General features: G+C 38.4%; 1 pseudogene; it reads left to right on the forward strand.

Annotated features, from left to right (window-relative positions):
- Positions 1-1165: 1165 nt before the first annotated feature.
- Positions 1166-1894, forward strand: LOC149218882 (uncharacterized; annotated as a pseudogene).
- The last annotated feature ends 16977 nt before the right edge of the window (positions 1895-18871 follow it).

The following is an 18871-nucleotide window of genomic DNA, read 5'->3' on the forward strand; positions in this document are numbered from 1 at the left end:
TAATTCAGCAGTTTGTTCAGCAGTTATAGTTTTCTTACAAGGCATAAGTATACACATTTTGCTGAAACGATCAACTACTACATATAAATAATCATGCTCCTTTCTAGATTTTGGCAAACCTCCTACAAAATCCATAGAGATGCTCTCCCATGGTCTAGAAGGTACCGGCAAAGGCGTATACAAGCCAAGCTTCCTTTTACTAAGCTTGCTTGTAGCACATAATGAACAACTTCTTATGAACCTTGAAACAGAATCTACCATGTGAGGCCAATAACAATACCTCTGTAGATGTGCAACTGTTTTTCTTACACCAAAATGGCGAGCAATAAGAGAAGAATGAGCTTCTCTTATGACATTTATTCTCTCCCCCTGTGGTATACACAACTTTCCCAAATGAAACAGCAAATTGTTTTGAATGTGATAGTCATTTTCCTCTACATGAGTATATCTGAATTGAATACCTTGCAAACGATTTACAGGTAGTTTCAAATTCAGATCAAGTTGGTATCAGAGCTATGTTGTTGTTTCTTTGTATCAAAAGCATTCAAATAAACTATAGACAGAGCCTGAAACGAGCCAGGAAGTCTTCGAAATGCTCTTTTTATACAATTCCAAAGTAGATAAATTCTCTTTCAGTCAATCTCTGGTGTAGTTGTCTTTTGATTCTTTTTGTGCAAAGATCTTCTAATTGTCTTGCAAGTATTGATGCTTACCAGGTTGAAACTTAAAAGAGGGGAAGGACAGTTGACTAGAGAACGAGATAATCCTCAGTCAAGGAAGGCCAGAGAGCCATCACCTCCACCTTCAATTTCACCCTCAAGAGTCTCAACAGAGGCTTCAAGAATGTCTGCACGTGAAGGAGAAATTCCTGTAGACTGTTGGGCTCCAAAAATGTCATACAAATATCACTCATTACCATACATTTTTCACCTATGCTTCCATTATATCACTCACTATTCACCACCTTGTCACTCCATTTTCCCTACTATTCACCATTAATGGGTCTCATTTATATTTTCCAAATATTGTTTATTTTTAAGCATTTTTGAGAGAAATTCTTGATTAAATATTAGAAAATAATATATTATACTTTATATATTGAAAGTAAAATAATATATTTTACTTGAATATATGGTACCAATCGTTGTCAAGGGTAATCTTTGATAAGGGAGCCCCCCTTGTTTGAAGTTGAGGTTTTTGCATAGGCATATCTGTAAACGATGGGAGACGCGTACTGGAGATACGCAGCTGAGAGAGGTGGTCTTCCACCAGCTGCTGGTCTTGACTTAGCTGGCATGGCTGGTCGTGATTATCCTGGTTATTTGCCTCGTGAAAACTCTCAACCAACTGGTCGTGACTTACCAGGCTATCTACCTCGTGAGAGCTCTCAGCCAGTTGGTCGTGATATTCCTGGTTATCTGCCTCGTGAAAATCCTCAGCTTAATGACAGAATTGCTCATTCAATGTATAGGGCATATGACCCACTTGCTCCTTCTGAAACTCTACGAAATGGGATATCTCCATATGGTTCAGGTGGTTTAACTGCAAGTGAGATTGGCAGTTTGGGTGGCAGTTCTGGAATTGGGTTGGGTGGATTATCTGGTGGGTTAGGTCTAGGAGGTGGTTCTAGGACTAATTTAGCTACAGGCGCAGGTTTTCTAGGACCAGCACCTCCTTTGGATGATCCAATTTTGATGGGGTAGAAGCAAGGAGGGGTTGGCATAGATCCTGCTCTTGCTGGAAAGTCTGGGAGTTCAGAATTTTACAGTGCCAGGACAGATGCGGCTTTAAAACTGCCTGACAGTGCAATGTCCGGTTCATCTTTCAAGCTACCTGATCATCTTAAGCCTGATGCAACTTTATTGAGGGGATTCCACCTGACTGTACTCAATGAACAGTGCAGCAGGCATGTTACACTTTCTCCAAGTTCGCAGTTGAAGTTATTGGAAGCCTCAAACATCAGTAGCTATCGAAGAATGTTGCCATTTTGCACTGAAATGGTGAAGGATCTTGCAAGGACTTCGGTTTCTCACTCCAAAAACGTTGTCAACAATTGTACCTGCGGTTTCCGCTTCATTTGCTCAGATGGGGCAAATGATCAATCCATCCAAAATCTTCATATGCCTGCAATCCCGTTTTGTTTTGCATTTCTTTTGGTTTGTTTTGTATTTTTAGGTTTATTTTGTTTTTATTTATTTTGTTTTGATTTTGTTATACATAATTTCTTCATGTTTGTTGTAATTTATTAATGTTTGTTATTATAATTAATATATTGATATATTAATTGTATTAATATATTAATATATTATTATAATTGTATTTTGTTGTTATTTATATTTTTAAATTCATTGTATATATTAATATTTGTTAATTGTAATTTGTTATATTTTTTTTATAAGTTGTTGTATATATTTGTTAATTATTTTATTTAATTATTAATTAATGTTTGATATAAAAATTGTATTAATATATTAATTATAATAATATATTAATATGTTTTATAATTGCATTAATTAATATAGTTATAATTTCTTGTTATTTGATTATTGTTATGTTGGTTATTGATTTTTTTTATTATGTTGTTATAATATATGATTGTCTTAATACATTGTTAAAAAAAATTAAAAAAAAATTGTTAAGTATTTTGTGATTGTTTTTGGCATAAAACAAAAATTTGGGGGCATGAAAATTGAGAGAATCATGAGAATTACAAGAACTGGATGAGAGGAAAAAAAAAAAAAAATTAAATTAAAAAAACAAACAAACAAACAAACACACTTTTCACAAAATTCACGCAGGTTTGAAAATAAATAATGGAACATTTGGAAGAATAATTTAAAAGAACATTTGGTGGATTAATTAAATGTTGATTAACTTGCTTAGAGTTGGCAATTTGATATTGTTGTATGCTTTTATAACGTACTAATCGGCAGGACACAACAAATTTATAATGCCAAACTTTTCACCATGCACAAAAGTCATCTGACACAAACAGGGAGTATTACTTTAAAAAAAATGGATTGATATTAATATCATGATTAAGTCAATTTTAACACTTTGATTGTCCTTAATTTGTTTTATTTGGTATGAAATTTTTGCGTAAGAATCATGAAGAAACTGGCCATTTCTTCTAGAGCACACTTATGTTTTCTTTGTACCAAGTTTTTTACAGGTTACAAGATAATCAAGTGATCATAAGGAGATTACATTGCGACGACAATTGGTCTTCCAAAGACTAAAGTCATGAAAAATTCTAAAGACAAATCCAACTCTACAACCACTCCTTTGCAACTCCCTTTTTGCAAAAGATTTTGAATTCCACCAATTGTCAAACCATAAAGCATGACCTTCCCATATCCTTTTTTCACAGCAAGAGTTCTTATTCATACACCATGCATTTCCTTACATCCATTCCTTACAAGCTTATTGTCATTTTCCATGTCATTACCATTCCCCTTCATTTCCACAAATACAACCCTGCTTCTATGGATATCATTGAGTCAAAGTCCTAGAGTCTAAGTATCTTTGTAAAAAAACACCTAGAGGCTTGCATGCCTTAATGGCAAGTACTCTTGCCAATGAACAATGGTAGTACATTAATATCCCTTGTTCGTTGGATCTTGTAGGTGACTCGACCATGACAAATTTATTCATACCTACAAATATGTGTTAGGCATCCTGACTCCCATTGGAATCAATGGTGGGAGATCTTGTGTTGGCTAGGGGCATTCATTAACGGCCACTAAGTCAACAACTTCTTGCTATGTTCGACATCGACACATTTAATCACATAGTAAGATTTGTGCCATCCAGCATTGAAGACTTGAAGACCCATATTTTGTAGCAGATGAAGCCAGTTTCCTTTCATTGTTTTTCAGTTTGTCATCACTTGAGGACAAGTCAATAAATAAGGCTGGGGGGAAATGTAACTTATATATATTTTGTATACCTTCCAAGCCTTATAGATTTTCAACCATATTCAGCAGACTTATCAGATTCATCATCCAGCAACAGAGGATCCAACAGCAAATACAACTTTCAGCCATGTTCAGAGGACTCTTGGAGCATGTATCCAACTTATGATGGAATAGAATAAAGCTTCATTTTACATATATTTCCATTATGTAGTTTTAGATATAAGTTGTCTTAGTGTAGCAAATGGAATAATTTGTCACTTTGTTCTTAAGAGAATTGAGCTCACTCTAAAAGGATGAAAGAAACATTTTATTTCATAATAGATCTTATTTCATTTAATTGCTTAGATGTTTGAGGATTTGTTTGTGATTGATGAATGAGTTTTAAATCTTATCAGCATATGAGGGGATAACCAAGGGTCTAAGTTAGGCTCTCTCTCCATTTGATTTGCATGATAATTGAAATTCATTCTTTCGATTTTATGTTTCAAGTATCATATGAGGGGATAACCAAGGGTCTAAGTTAGGCTCTCTCTCCATTTGATTTATATGATAATTGAAATTCATTCTTTTGCTTTTATGTTTCAAGTATTTCATTTCTTATGCTTATGAATGAACCTTAGTTTAGTTTGGATTAGTATATGAGGGGAAAATCAAGAGACTAAGTTAGTCTTTCTCTCTCCTTGAATCTGAACAACAATTAAAGTTCATTCTCTTGTCTTCATTTCAAGTTTCTGGTTTTATGTAATCAATGATTTCTCTATGATACTGTAGGGAAGGACAACGAGGACCTCCTTAATTAGGAGCCTCTTCCCTTGCATATTATATTGAATCGTAAATAATTTAGTTAGACATAGAGTTAGTTGTCTACTCCTGCATATATTTTGCTGGCACCATCACAAGCTTACGAGTTTCCCTAGTTGATAATTTAATGAAAGAAATTTAAGCAATTAAATTGCCCAACACAGACATGGATCCAAAAGAAGAAGAAAGAGTCTTCAGAAAGGCTTTCTTGGACCTCACTGAAATGGTGAGGATATTGTACCAAGAAAGAAATGAGAAATTGGCTGGAGAAGGGTCCAAACATCCACAGGAAGGAGAGGGCTCTTCAGGAGGTAAGAAGGATGATGATCATTCCAAGAGGACATGGAGGTAATGGTGATCCACCACCCCCATCATCACCTTCTTCCTCTTCATCCTCATCTTCTTCTTCTATGCATAAGCATAGATCCTCTGGAAAAAGTCCTTTTTTGAAGCTTGATGTAAAATTCGAATTACCTATTTTTAATGGTGAAGTGAATGCAGAAAAGCTTGACAACTGGATTAGGCAGTTGGAAGTTTACTTGAGGATCCAGAATATGCATGATGGTGCCACAAAGATTCAGTTGGCTTCTTTGACAATGGATGGAGCAGCATTGGTCTGGTGGGAGGCAAAGACTAAAGAGGAGATCAAGAAATTTGGTAAGGTTACCTTAACATGGGCAGCCAATTGCAAGCTGCCACGTGGCAGGCTCGGAGGCCGCCACGTGGCCTGCATGACGTCAGCAGAGGCAATGGTGCATATCCAAAAGATTTTTTGCATCTTATGAGGTTCGATCCCGCGACCTCCGGAACACAAAGGCTACGCCTTACCATTCTGCCACAACTATGGTTCGTGTTAGAGGAGCAGCCTAAATGTTATATGAAATTTAACGTTGGTTTGGGTGGGGCCCCAAGGGGGCCAGCCCCTAACGGCCAGCCCCCATTCCATGTGACCTCCACCCTTGGACCGTGGGCCTGTACCTTAACCGTTGGCACAGAATCCCATGCAAACAGCCAACTCGGAATTTGCAGTCACATGTGGAGTTAAACTGCAGTTAGCCGGCGGTCATGGCAGGTTTAGCGGATCCGTTGGTGGTGGTGCCAAATTTGGTGGCCGCCCCATATTTAACGGCGTTATCTGGCAGTTAGCCAGTTTTAGCTGGAGTGATTTTAGGCCAAGCTGGCAGTTGGGAGTAAATGGCCATAACTTTGGCTAGGAAAGTCCGTTTTGGATGAGTTTTTTTTTTTATTTTGGGTATTTTCGACCTTTTGAAGCCATTTTCATAGGTCTTATAGAATTCTGATGTCATTTGCAGAGGTTTTGGAGCCGTGGAAGTTCTAGGAGCCACCAGGGCCCAGTATTGGGAAGATTGTATAGGGTTGCAGGTACCCATTTGAGGTGAACCAATAGTCAATCCTGAAGGATTCAAGTGTTCTGTATCCATTTTTATCATCTATTCCACCTATAGATGCTTCTATTCAGCTGTATCTTCAATTTCAGCATTTAATTAAAACAAGGACAGGCCCATTTGGGAGCCTTGGTCCCAGCAGACGTAGCCCAAGAGGGATGAACTGATTTATCAAATTCTTTTGCATCTGTGGTTGGTTTATTTTGCAGAACAAATTTGTTTTAGTGTGTTAAACAGTAAAAGGAAATAAATCTGCAATACTTAAATGGGTCATGAACAGCTGAAAATTTCATTTGTTTTCTTTCTGCAAGACATGGACATCTTTTAAACATGTATATATATGAATTGAATACCTTGCAAACCATTTACAAGTAGTTTCAAATTCAGATCAAGTTGGTATCAGATCTATGTTGTTGTTTCTTTGTATCAAAAGTAGTCAAATAAACTATAGGTAGAGCCTGAAACGAGACAGGAAGCCTTCAAAATGCTCTTGTTATACAATTGCAAAGTAGATAAATGCTCTTTCAGTCAATCTCTGGTGTAGTTGTCTTTTGATTGTTTTTGTGCAAAGATCTTCTAACTGTCTTGCAAGTATTGATGCTTACTAGGTTGAAAATTAAAAGAGGGGAAGGACAGTTGACTAGAGAATGAGAGAATCCTCAGTCAAGGAAGGCCAGAGAGCCATCACCTCCACCTTAAATTTCACCCTCAAGAGTCTCAGCAGAAGCTTCAAGAATGTCTGCACATGAAGGAGAAATTCCTACAGACATGGATCCAAGAGAAGAAGAAAGAGTCTTCAGAAAGGCTTTCTTGGACCTCACTGAAATGGTGAGGATATTGTACTAAGAGAGAAATGAGAAATTGGCTGGAGAAGGGTCCAAACATCCACAGGAAGGAGAGGGCTCTTCAGGAGGTAAGAAGGATGATGATCATTCCAATAAAGGACATGGAGGTAATGGTGATCCACCACCCCCATTGTCACCTTCTTCCTCTTCATCCTCATCTTCTTCTTCTGTGCATAAGCATAGATCCTCTGGAAAAAGTCCTTTTTTGAAGCTTTATGTAAAATTCAAATTACCTATGTTTAATGGTGAAGTGAATGTATAAAATCTTGGCAACTGGATTAGGCAGTTGGAAGTTTACTTGAGGATCCAAAATATGCATGATGATGCCATAAAGATTCAGTTGGCTTCTTTGAGAATGGATGGAGCGGCATTGGTCTGGTGGGAGGCCAAGACTAAAGAGGAGATCAAGAAATTTGGTAAGGTTACCTTAACATGGCCTGAATTTCTGTTAGCCATTAAAAAATAGTTTTATCCTCTTGCTCACATGCAGAAAGCCATTATGAACTGGCAAAATTTCAGACAACTTAAGGGTCACAGTGTCCAAGACTACACCCAAGAATTCAGGAGAAGAGCTCTCTTGTTAGGGGTAGATTTACAGACCCAGGAAACCTTGCTGAAATATATTGGTGGCTTGCATAGCTACCTTAGACACACCATCTTGATGTTTAACCCTACTAGCCTTGGCGAGGTTTGTGTCCAAGCTACCCATTTAGAGGCAAGGGGAAAAAACACATTTGAAGAGGGTAGAAACAAGCCCCCCAAGGGGAAAAACAAAGAGAAAACCTCCAAGGGAAAAGGCAAAAAGAATGCATCTATCAAACAGGAGAGTGAGAAAGTGATCTGTAAACACTGTTCTAAACCAGGTCATGAGGAGAAAAACTATTGGAAATTTCATCCTGAAAAAAACCTAAATTTAACAAATCCAAAGGGAAACATAAAACTGTTGCTACTGCATCTCCACCACAAGATTTAGGGGATGATTCAGGTGATGAAACCAAAATTGCAGCCATGGGTTTGAAAAAATTGAAGGGAAAAGAAATTGAAACTCAAGCCAACACTAGTACCTCAAACTGTCATGTACAAGCTCCTAATGAAGAAGAAAGAATTGAACTGTTTCATGTGAGGGTGATTTCAAAACATACTAAAATTGACACACCTTTTGATAGTGGGTCACAAGAAAACCTTATATTAGAGGACTTGGTCAAGCAGCTTAAACTTGAGACTATTCCATATCCAAAACCATATCCACTTGGATGGATTTGCAAGGATGCAAATTTAAAAGTTTCAAGAAAGTGCACATTGCGCTTTGCAATTATTGCACATTATATTGACACAGTTGAACTTGATGTGGTACCTTTTGATATAGCAGGAATTGTTTTGGGAAGTCCTTACTTGTTTGATAGGAAAGCTATCTTTCATCGCCATGAAAACAAATATCATCTTTTCAAATATGGCAAGGAGTTCATTGTTAGAGCTCATCGCAAGAAGACAAATATAGTGATGGTGAATGCAGGACAGGTAAAAAGGATGGTCAATTCAAGTAAGAATTTTGTTCTTCTTATGATTAAGCCCAAGGTTGATGTGAATCATGAGTCATTTGACAATTGTGATCCAAAACTTAAGTCAGAACTGTATGATGTAGTTGATGCATATCATGAGATGTTTCAGGAGCCAACAGGTTTGCCTCCTAAGAGGGAGATTCAGCATGAAATCCATTTGCATCCAAATTGTCCTCTTCCAAACATAGGCATGTACCGCATGTCTATTATGGAGAATGCTAAAATAAAGAAGAAAATCATGGACTTGTTGGACAAGGGTTTCATAAGGCCAAGTACTTCGCCATGTGGGTCACCGATTGTACTGATTCCAAAGAAAGATGGCAGTTGGCGTATGAGTGTTGATTTCAGGGCTTTGAACAAGATAATGGTAAAGAATCGTTACCCACTCCCAAGGATAGATGATTTGATAGACCAGCTGAAAGATGCTCAATATTTAACTAAGTTAGACTTGCGTAGTGGATGTCATCAAGTGAGAATTGAAGAAAGTGACATTTGGAAGACAACATTTAAAACCCAACAAGGACTCTTTGAATGGCTTGTGATGCCGTTTGGTTTGTGCAATGCACCTGCAACTTTCATGCGGGTAATGGATGATGTCTTGCATCCTTTCTGGGATGATTTCGTTATTGTCTACTTAGATGACATCTTAATTTTCAGCAAGTCTAGAGAAGATCATGTCATGCATGTTAGGAAGGTACTTGATGTTTTGAAGAAGAATCAGTTATTTCTTAAAATGTCAAAGTGTGAATTTGGAAAGAATTCTTTGGTTTATTTGGGACACATAGTAGGAGGAGGTGCTTTGAGAATAGATGCTGCTAAAATAGAGGCTATTGTGAATTGGCCTACTCCCAAATCCATAACAGAGGTAATAGGTTTTTTGCGTGCAGCTCAATATTGGAGGAAGTTCATCTCTAACTTCTCTTCTATAGCAGCTCCTTTGCATGCGGTGACAAGTGTGAAGCATGCTTTCCAATGGGGAGGCAAGCAGCAAAAAGCTTTCGAATCTTTGAAAGAGAAGATTAGTTCAGCTCCGGTCCTTGCATTACCGGATTTGAGAAAACCATTTGATATACAAACCGATGCTAGTGATTATGCCATGGGTGCAGTTCTTCTACAACATGGTAAGCATATTGCTTTTCATTCTAAAACTTTTAATGGTGCTGTTGTAAATTATCCTACATATGATAAGGAGTTGTATGCATTGGTACAAAGCATCAAAAAGTGGAAGCACTATTTGATGGGCAAAGAAACTATTATACATACCGACCATCAGCCCTTACGGTACTTGCAATTACAAAGCAAGTTACAACAGTCACGACACTTCATATGGATGGGCCTCTTGCAACAGCTCCATTTGGTAATAATGTACAAGAAAGGTACTCTGAATAAAGTTCCTGATATGCTTTCAAGGCCTATTATTGGTGCTGTTACTTTACTTAAGAATGATTCCAGTGTACATGATAGTTACATAGAACAATATGCATTTGATGATGACTTTAAAGATGTGTATGCTAACTTGAGTAGAGGGAATCATGTAGAGGAAAATGACTATCACATTCATAACAATTTGCTATTTCATTTGGGAAAGTTGTGTATACCACAGGGAGAGAGAATAAATGTCATAAGAGAAGCTCATTCTTCTCTTATTGCTGGCCATTTTGGTATAAGCAAAACAGTTGCACATCTACAGAGGTATTGTTATTGGCCTCGCATGGTAGGTTCTGTTTCAAGGTTCATAAGAGGTTGTTCATTATGTGCTACAAGCAAGCCTAGTAATAGGAAGCTTGGCTTGTATACTCCTTTTCCGGTACCTTATAGACCATGGGAGAGCATCTCTATCGATTTTGTAGGAGGTTTTCCAAAATCTAGAAAGCAGCATGATTATTTATATGTAGTAGTTGATCGTTTCAGCAAAATGTGTATACTTATGCCTTGTAAGAAAAGTATAACTGCTGAACAAACTGCTGAATTATTTTTTCATCATGTATGGATTCACTTTGGTTTTCCTACTTCCATTATTAGTGACAGGGATTCCAGATTTGTGGGGAATTTTTGGTCCAACCTATGGGAGATGATGGACACAAAGTTGAAGAAAAGTACTGCTTTCCGTCCAAAAACAGATGGTCAAACAGAAGTTGTGAATAGAACCATTGTGCACCTCTTGAGAGGTTATTGTAGCAAGCATCCCAAGATTTGGGATGAACATTTGCACTACATACAACATGCTTACAATCGTGCCAAGCACTCTTCCACAAACACCTCAACATTTGAAGCTTGTTTTGGTTACCTGCCAAAATCACCTCTTGATTTCATTCTTGAGAAAGATGTCACCATTGAGGGACATAGTGATATTGACAAAGCTCGTTCATTCATTGAATGAATTTAGCAAATACATCAGCAAATTCAAGAACAGCTTGAGAAGAGTCAAGGCAAGTACAAGGAACGACACGACAAGCATAGAGTCAATCACAAGTTTCAAGAAGGGGATGAGGTATGGTTGTACATTAGTAAGGAAAGGATGCAAGGAGAAGGTCAAAAGCTGAAGCCTATTCGTTATGGTCCATTCAAAATCCTCAAGAAGGTTGGAAATAATGCTTTTCAATTAGATTTGCCTTCCTATATGCAAATGTATTCTATTGTCAATGTGGAGAACTTACGTTTGTATGAACCTCCTTTGATTGCTGATCATGAAAGTGTTGTTTAGCTGCCATCTATAGAAGATTTCTCACCAGAATTCTTAGATGAGCTGAAAGAAGATACAATCCTTGACAGAAGGACACACACTTCAAGGAGGGGCAATGCAGATTATGTTCGGGTTGGTTTCAAAGGCAGCAAACCGAACAAGGCAAATTGGATGGAGGTGGACAGAGTGAGGGAGCTGTACCCTCACCTCTTTAACAAGTAGTTGAAGGATTTTGGTGTCCAAAAGCTTCCCAATGGGGAGGTGTGATCAGGGGCTCATGTCCTAAGTGTCGTAAAATGCTCAAAAATGAAAGTGCTCAGAACTAGTTCAAAGTTAAACGAATAGAAAGTTCTCATCTTCCTAATTCCGGCACTGCAAACGGTTCGAAAAACGGTCCCTGTATGAGAAAGTTATGCCAAAAAGAAGAATTTCTCAATAACATTGAAATTTTGATTTTTTCAAAAAAAATTAAAAAAAGAATATTCCACAAAATATTCCTTGGAATATTTCATTTGGCTAGCCAATAGCAAGCTACCACGTGGTAGGTTCAGAGGCCTCCACGTGGCCTGCATGACTTCAGCAAAGGCAATGGTGCATATCCAAAAGTTTTTTTGCATCTTATGAGGTTCGATCTCGTGACCTTCGGAACACAAAGGCTACGCCTTACCATTCCGCCACAACTATGGTTCGTGTTAGAGGAGAAGCCTAAATGTTATATGAACTTTAACGTTGGTTTGGGCGGGGCCCTAAGGGGGCCAGCCCCTAACGGCCAGCCCCCATTCCATGTGACCTCCGCCCTTGGACCGTGCGCCTGTACCTTAACCGTTGGCACGGAATCCCATGTAAACAGCGAAACCGGAATTTGCGGTCACATGCGGAGTTAAACTGCAGTTAGTCAGTGGTCATGGCAGATTTCGCGGATCTGTTGGTAGTGGCACCAAATTTGGCGGTCGCCCCATATTTAGCGGGGTTATCTGGCAGTTAGCCAGTTTTAGTTGGAGTGATTTTAGGCCAAGCTGGAAGTTAGGAGTAAATGGCCATAACTTTGGCTAGGAAAGTCCATTTTGGATTAATTGTTTTTTGATTTTGGTATTTTCGACCTTCTGAAGCCATTGGCATAGGTCTTACAACATTCTGAGGTCATTTACAGAGGTTTTGGAGCCGTGGAAGTTCTAGGAGCCACCAGGGCCAAGTATTGGGAAGACTGTATAGGGTTGCATGTACCCATTTGAGGTGAAATAGTAGTCAATCCTGAAGGATTCAAGTGTTCTGAATTCGTTTTTACCATCTATTCCACCTGTAGATGCTTCTATTCAGCTATATCTTCAATTTGAGAATTTAATTAAAACAAGGACAGGCCCATTTGGGAGCCTTGGACCCAGCAGACGTAGCCCAGGAGGGGTGAAGTGCTTTATCAACTTCTTTTGCTTTTTTGGTTGATTTATTTTGTAGAACAAATTCATTTTAGTGTGTTAAACAGTAAAAGGAAATAAATCTGCTATACTTAAATGGGTCATGAACCACTGAAAATTTCATTTGTTTTCTTTCTGCAAGACATGGACATCTTTTAAACATGTATATATCTGAATTGAATACCTTGCAAACCATTTACAAGTAGTTTCAAATTCAGATCATGTATCACTCCCTCCATCTTATTTCTCTGTCAATCATACCCTTGGGTGACCAAACCGCACCCTCAATATTCTTCTATATTCGTGCCATCCATTGAAGTTGTCTTTATGCGTACCCCACCATCTTGCAGGAGTAGCGCACATCGCCAAGTCCAAGGCTTGGAAATGATGCTTCTCTGGCACTTCCCTTTAAAATGCATCCAAAAATTCATCAACGTCATCTAAACCATCATAGTAAGCCAGAATTTTTACCTCCTATGATACGTAGTGCAACAATTTTGTCATCATGTTACATCGTAGTGTAGATACTTCGTGCAATCTACTCTGCCAGTGTTCCAATTCCTCTTCTGAATCTAATGTGATTTCACGACCCCATGCAATATGTCCATCAGTTATCAGATTCACCCAATCTTGATCTCATGTCATTATCTTATAAATCTGGTCCAAATCATTGTCGCTTTCGTAACCGCTGAATAGTTAAGTGTAGTGCGGTCCTTCTATAGGGTCCATCAGTACTACTACGTGGAGCGAATTTCTTTCAAATGACATTGTCCACTTCTTCAAATTGATCACCCCATTCATGTCAATAGCCTAGTCGATCGCAAGGAGCGCAGGGTAGGGATTGCTGTCATCCAAAATCTCTATTACTTCAAAATCGGCCAACGAGCTCACGCCTTCAATATCGATTGTCAGTCCCTGTAACCTTCCCATTGTTGGCATTTTGGCACTACGGTACAGGTGTTGTCCTTGATGGAAACTCTCTTTGATGACAGATCTCAGTCCAGACTACAAGAATGAAGAGAAATTTCATATACGCAGGTTCATTAAGCCCAAGATGCGTATACACGCTAGTACGCTATATACTAAGTCGCGGATACGCAGGATTGCTATATACGAAGTCGCGTATACACGCAGTTTCATGAACAGAAAAGAGCGTACATGTCGAGAAGCTTCCCTTTGGTCCGTGGTAGTTAGTCCTCGGTACTTGAGCCTATGTTTTTGGACCAAGGTATCTCGACAGTCATGTTGATCCCGAGTCTTGAAGTTGATGGTATTGTATTACTATGGTTTTGGCCCGTGGTATTAAGGAGGGCCTAATGCTATATAAGGAGAAGAAGATCATTAGGCTTATGCATTGAAAAAGTCTTGAATATCTAATGAAGAAAGAGATCTAGTATGCAGGTTCTGGGTTGATGATACATTTCTTGATCTGAGCTAAGGAGAGATCACATCGGTTGATGGAAGGATAGATCGAGATCAAATTGTTTGAAATGAACTATCGGTATATGGTTGATTACGCATAATTTTAGATCTGCATACTGACGCAATGTTATGTTCTGAGTATGACTAATGACTGGTACAGCTGCAAGTTATGAGAAATTATTTTTAGATCTGTACGCAGGTTGGCTTCGGTAAAAGCGCGTGTATACGCGGGTTTGTTTCATTGAAGTAGCGTATATCTTTTGAAGCTTAATTTTTGGGTTGCAGTTGGGTCTGTATGTTATTGCAGGGTTCTGTAGTCTGCTCTGTGTTCTGGTGACTGGGTGTTGACAGGGTTTCAGTGGTTCAGTGATTCAAAGTTGATGATGCTAGTATTGGTTGTTTTGTGCTTCTATGATTTGCTATGAAAAGTGAATGAATCATGGTCTTCAGATTGAAATATTGTGCTTCAGGAGTATCCAGTCTGAAAATTGATGAAAAGTGGTACCTGAAGGAAAGAAGATTGTAGGCCAGCACCTACGTACTAGTATCTTAGCTAGTACAAGAGCAAAGGGGGTTGGAGCTCCCTTCCAGGAGAGTTTGGAAAACGAGAGAAGGTTGTAGCCTTCTGCAGGTTGTAGCCTGCGTACTGGTATAAGGCTTCACCAGTACAAAAGATTGTAAACTGAAGTTTCTTATTAAAGAAAGATAGAGACGACCTGCAGCAGGTGGTTTTCACCCACATTGGCTTTCCACCTTATATCATGGTGTTCATGTGTGTGGCTTTTGTGTGTTGATCTGTTTTGTTATACTGCATCTGTCTATCTTTAATATGGTTAATAATGTCCTAATGCATTTACTGAAGATAAACTAACTGAATCATAAGATTTCTGGTTATACGCTGGTTTCTTTAGACATAGTAGCATGTACACGCTGGTTCACTTAACTGAAGTAGCGTATATGTTTCTGAGTATTGAAAAAAAAAAAGTTTTTATTGATCTGATAACTGATTCACCCCCCCCTCTCAGTATTATTTCCAACAATTGGTATCAAAGCAGGTCCTTCAGAGAAGCTTGATCGCTTGAAGGTAAATCGCTCATCATGAGCAACTACGAGAGAGAAGCATCAATCAGGCCACCGGTTTTTGATGGGACAAACTTCAATTATTGGAAGGTAAGAGTTACTACTTATCTTCAATCTCTTGGTACAGAAGTTTGGGACATCGTAGAGACAGGCTACACTTTTCCTTCAGCTACTCCTACAGATGCAGCCGAGAAAAAGAAGTATGAAACAAATGCGAAAGCAGTCAGTACCCTATTAGGATGTATATCCCAATCAGAATTCATGAAGGTAATGCACTATAAATCCGCAAAAGAAATATGGGACAAAATTGTCATGAGCTATGAAGGAGACGAATAGGTAAAGCGTGCTAAACTTCAAACTCTCAAGATTAAGTATGAGACTCTCAGAATGTATAATGATGAAAGTGTGGCTAACTATTTCCTTAGGGTAGATGAAATTGTTAATTGCATGAAAAACTTGGGTGAAGAAATAAAAGAGGCTATTGTGGTTGAAAAGGTTCTAAGATCATTGTCCCCCAAATTTGAATCTAAAGTGTCTGCAATAGAAGAAAAAGAAAATCTACGGATTCTTACTATGTCTCAGCTTCACGGAATTCTAACTGCTTATGAAATGAGAAAAGGAGGTCCATCAGACAGAAGAGAAGCTGCTTTCAAGGCTTCAGGAAAAGAAGATTATTATGAAGCAAGTCACGTGCCAGAAGATGAAGAAGAAGAATCAAATTTTGTCAGAAATCTTCAAAGGGGTTCTGGAAGGTTCAGAGGTAAGTTACCTTTTAAATGCTTTGTTTGTGGAAGAGTAGGTCATTATGCTGCCAAATGTGCTCACAAAGATAAGAATGACAAGGGAAAGGAACCTATTAAATGGAGCAAGAAACAGAATGAAAAGAAGAAAAGCTATTACACTCATGAAGATAGTGATGGTCTTTCAAATAGTGACGAGGATGAACAGGGTTATAAATATAAAATTTTAATAGCTTTTGAAGATGATGACTACATGGATGCTATAGATGTAGAAGGCTTTTATGAAGAAATGAATAATCTCAAAGTTTTCTTAGAAGAGAAAAGTGCTATTATTGATTCTCTACAATGTCAACTGGCAGAAAAGGAAAAACATCTTGAAAAAATTGGAATGTGAGATTGTTTGTCTTAGAAAGGAGATTGAGAAAACAAAAGCAATTAATCTTAAATTTGTTAAAGGATCTGAAACCTTGGATGAGATTATCAATGTGCAGCGTTCTCCTTTGATTAAGACAGGTCTGGGATATAATGGAGAAACATCTCAAGCTTCTACCTCTAAAAGTTATCTTGATGCAGCAAGGAGGAGCGAACAAAGACCAAATAAAAGTCATCAGGTGAATCAGGGATAGTTTACCTCAAGAACAAATAAAGACTATCAAGAAGTTTGGGGACAAGCGGCCTTAAGGACAAACAGAAGCTACAATCAGCCACAGGTAAAATCTTCCCAATTTGCCCCAAGAATGGATGTCAATAGAAGCTACAATCAGTTGGATGATAGATCTGATTATCGGAGAAATTTCTTTAATGGCCAATGTTTTTCTTGCCATAACTTCGGTCACAAAGCAGCTCAATGTGTTGCCTACAAGACAATCATGACTAGAGAAGCTCAAAAGCAAAGAAGTATGACTGGAACCATGAAAAGGACTTATAACAACTTTTCGGTTCTTGAAAATGAAGTTGAATGCTCTATTTGTAATAACTTTGGTCATGAAGACTCTGAATGCAGGAGCAGGTTCTGGAAGACAACTCAGAAGGAACAAACCTCAAATGTCAAAACATGGAGAATAAAGGAACCGCAACCAGAAAGATGTGGGATAGCCTTTTATGCAGAAGGTCAAGAAAGTCTATGGTACATTGACAGCGGATGTTCGAAACATATGACAGGGGACAAAGAAAAACTTGAATCGTATACCGCATTAGAAAAGGGAAAGAAAGTTTCTTTTGGAAACGATATCTCTGCAGCCATAAAAGGAAAAGGTGTTGCTCCGTTGAAAGAGAAGGTCAAAGCTGGAAATGTTCTGTATGTTGATGGATTGAAGCATAATCTTTTGAGTGTTAGTCAGATGTGCGATCAAGGAACAGAGGTAATATTTAGATCAAATGGATGTTGTGTTCGTGATCTTGATACAGGTGAAACAGTGATCAAAGGAAAAAGGACTCCAAATAATCTATACATATTTGAAGAAAGACAACAACAATGTTATTTAAGCAAGAATGATGAACACTGGCTATGGCATCGGAGGTTGGGGCATCTAAGCTTTCCACAAATAAGGAAAGCATGCAAATATCAGGCAGTTCGTGATCTTCCAGATATCAAAATTCCAGACAACACCATATGCAAATCATGTCAATTTGGAAAGGAAACCAGAACTAATTTTCCTGAGAAGGAAGGATCAGCTAGCATGCCTCTTGAGCTAGTACATACAGATACATGTGGTCCATTCAGAAAAAGAACACCTCGAGGAGAAGAATATTTGATATTATTCATTGACGATTTCTCCAGGTTTGTCTGGTTAGGACTTATGAAGCACAAAGATGAAGCATTCGAAAAATTCAAATCCTTCAAAGCCTTGGCTGAAAATGAATCAAGACAAAAGATTAAGTGCCTCAGATCTGACAGAGGTGGGGAGTTTACCTCAAATGAATTTTTCGATTTCTGTGAAGAACATGGGATAAGAAGAGAATTCTTTGCAGCTAGAACTCCTCAGCAAAATGGAGTTGTGGAAAGAATGAACAGAACAATCCAACAAATGGCTCGTGCTATGCTTGATGAATCAGGTACTCCCGCAACTTTCTGGGGTGAAGCTGCACATGCTGCGGTTATTATTCTCAACAAAACAAATGTCCGAGTAAACAACACTCAAACTCCTCATGAGCTCTGGTGTGGTAAGACTCCTTCGGTGAAGCACTTCAAAATCTTTTGGAGCAAATGTTATATTAAGAATACTGATGAGCAACTTGGCAAACTTGAACCAAGAGCAGATGAAGGCATTCTTCTTGGTTATTCTCCACATAGCAAAGCATACAAGTGCTACAATAAAAGACTTGGCAGAATTGTTGACAGCATTGATGTTGTGGTTGATGAGAAGGGATACATTCCTAGGCAAGTTCATCATGAAGACATCGAAGAAGATGAAGGCTACCCTCAAAGACAGAATGATGAAGAAGAACCTCAAGAAGAAGAAGAACCTCAAGAAGAACCAGAGGAGCAGACAAGAATAGAAGAGAAGACTCCATCCAGATATGTCCAGAAGAATCATCCAGAATCTCAGATTGTGGGACAGAAAGAAGCAGGAGTACAAACAAGAAGAACAATTGCAGAAGCTTCAAGCTATTTGGCATTACTCTCTTCCACTGAACCACAAAATGTGAAAGAGGCATGCAAAGATGAATGTTGGGTCAAAGCAATGGATGAAGAACTTGAGCAGATCGAAAAGAACAACACTTGGGAATTGGTTCCTAGACCAAAAGATAAGAATGTCATAGGGACAAAATGGGTCTTCAAAAATAAATTGAATGAAAATGGAGAAGTAATTAGAAACAAGGCCAGACTTGTTTGTAAAGGGTATGCACAGCAAGAAGGAATAGACTTTGAAGAGACCTTTGCTCCCGTTGCAAGACTTGAGGCCATCCAAATGTTCCTTGCTCTCTCAAGTTTTCAAAACTTCAAGGTATTTCAAATGGACGTGAAATCAGCCTTTCTGAATGGAGACTTAGAAGAAGAAGTAT

Source organism: Pinus tabuliformis, chromosome Q (genome assembly GCF_031772625.1).
Source record: "Pinus tabuliformis cultivar Carrire ecotype Pingquan chromosome Q, CPIR1, whole genome shotgun sequence".
NCBI lineage: Eukaryota > Viridiplantae > Streptophyta > Pinopsida > Pinales > Pinaceae > Pinus > Pinus tabuliformis.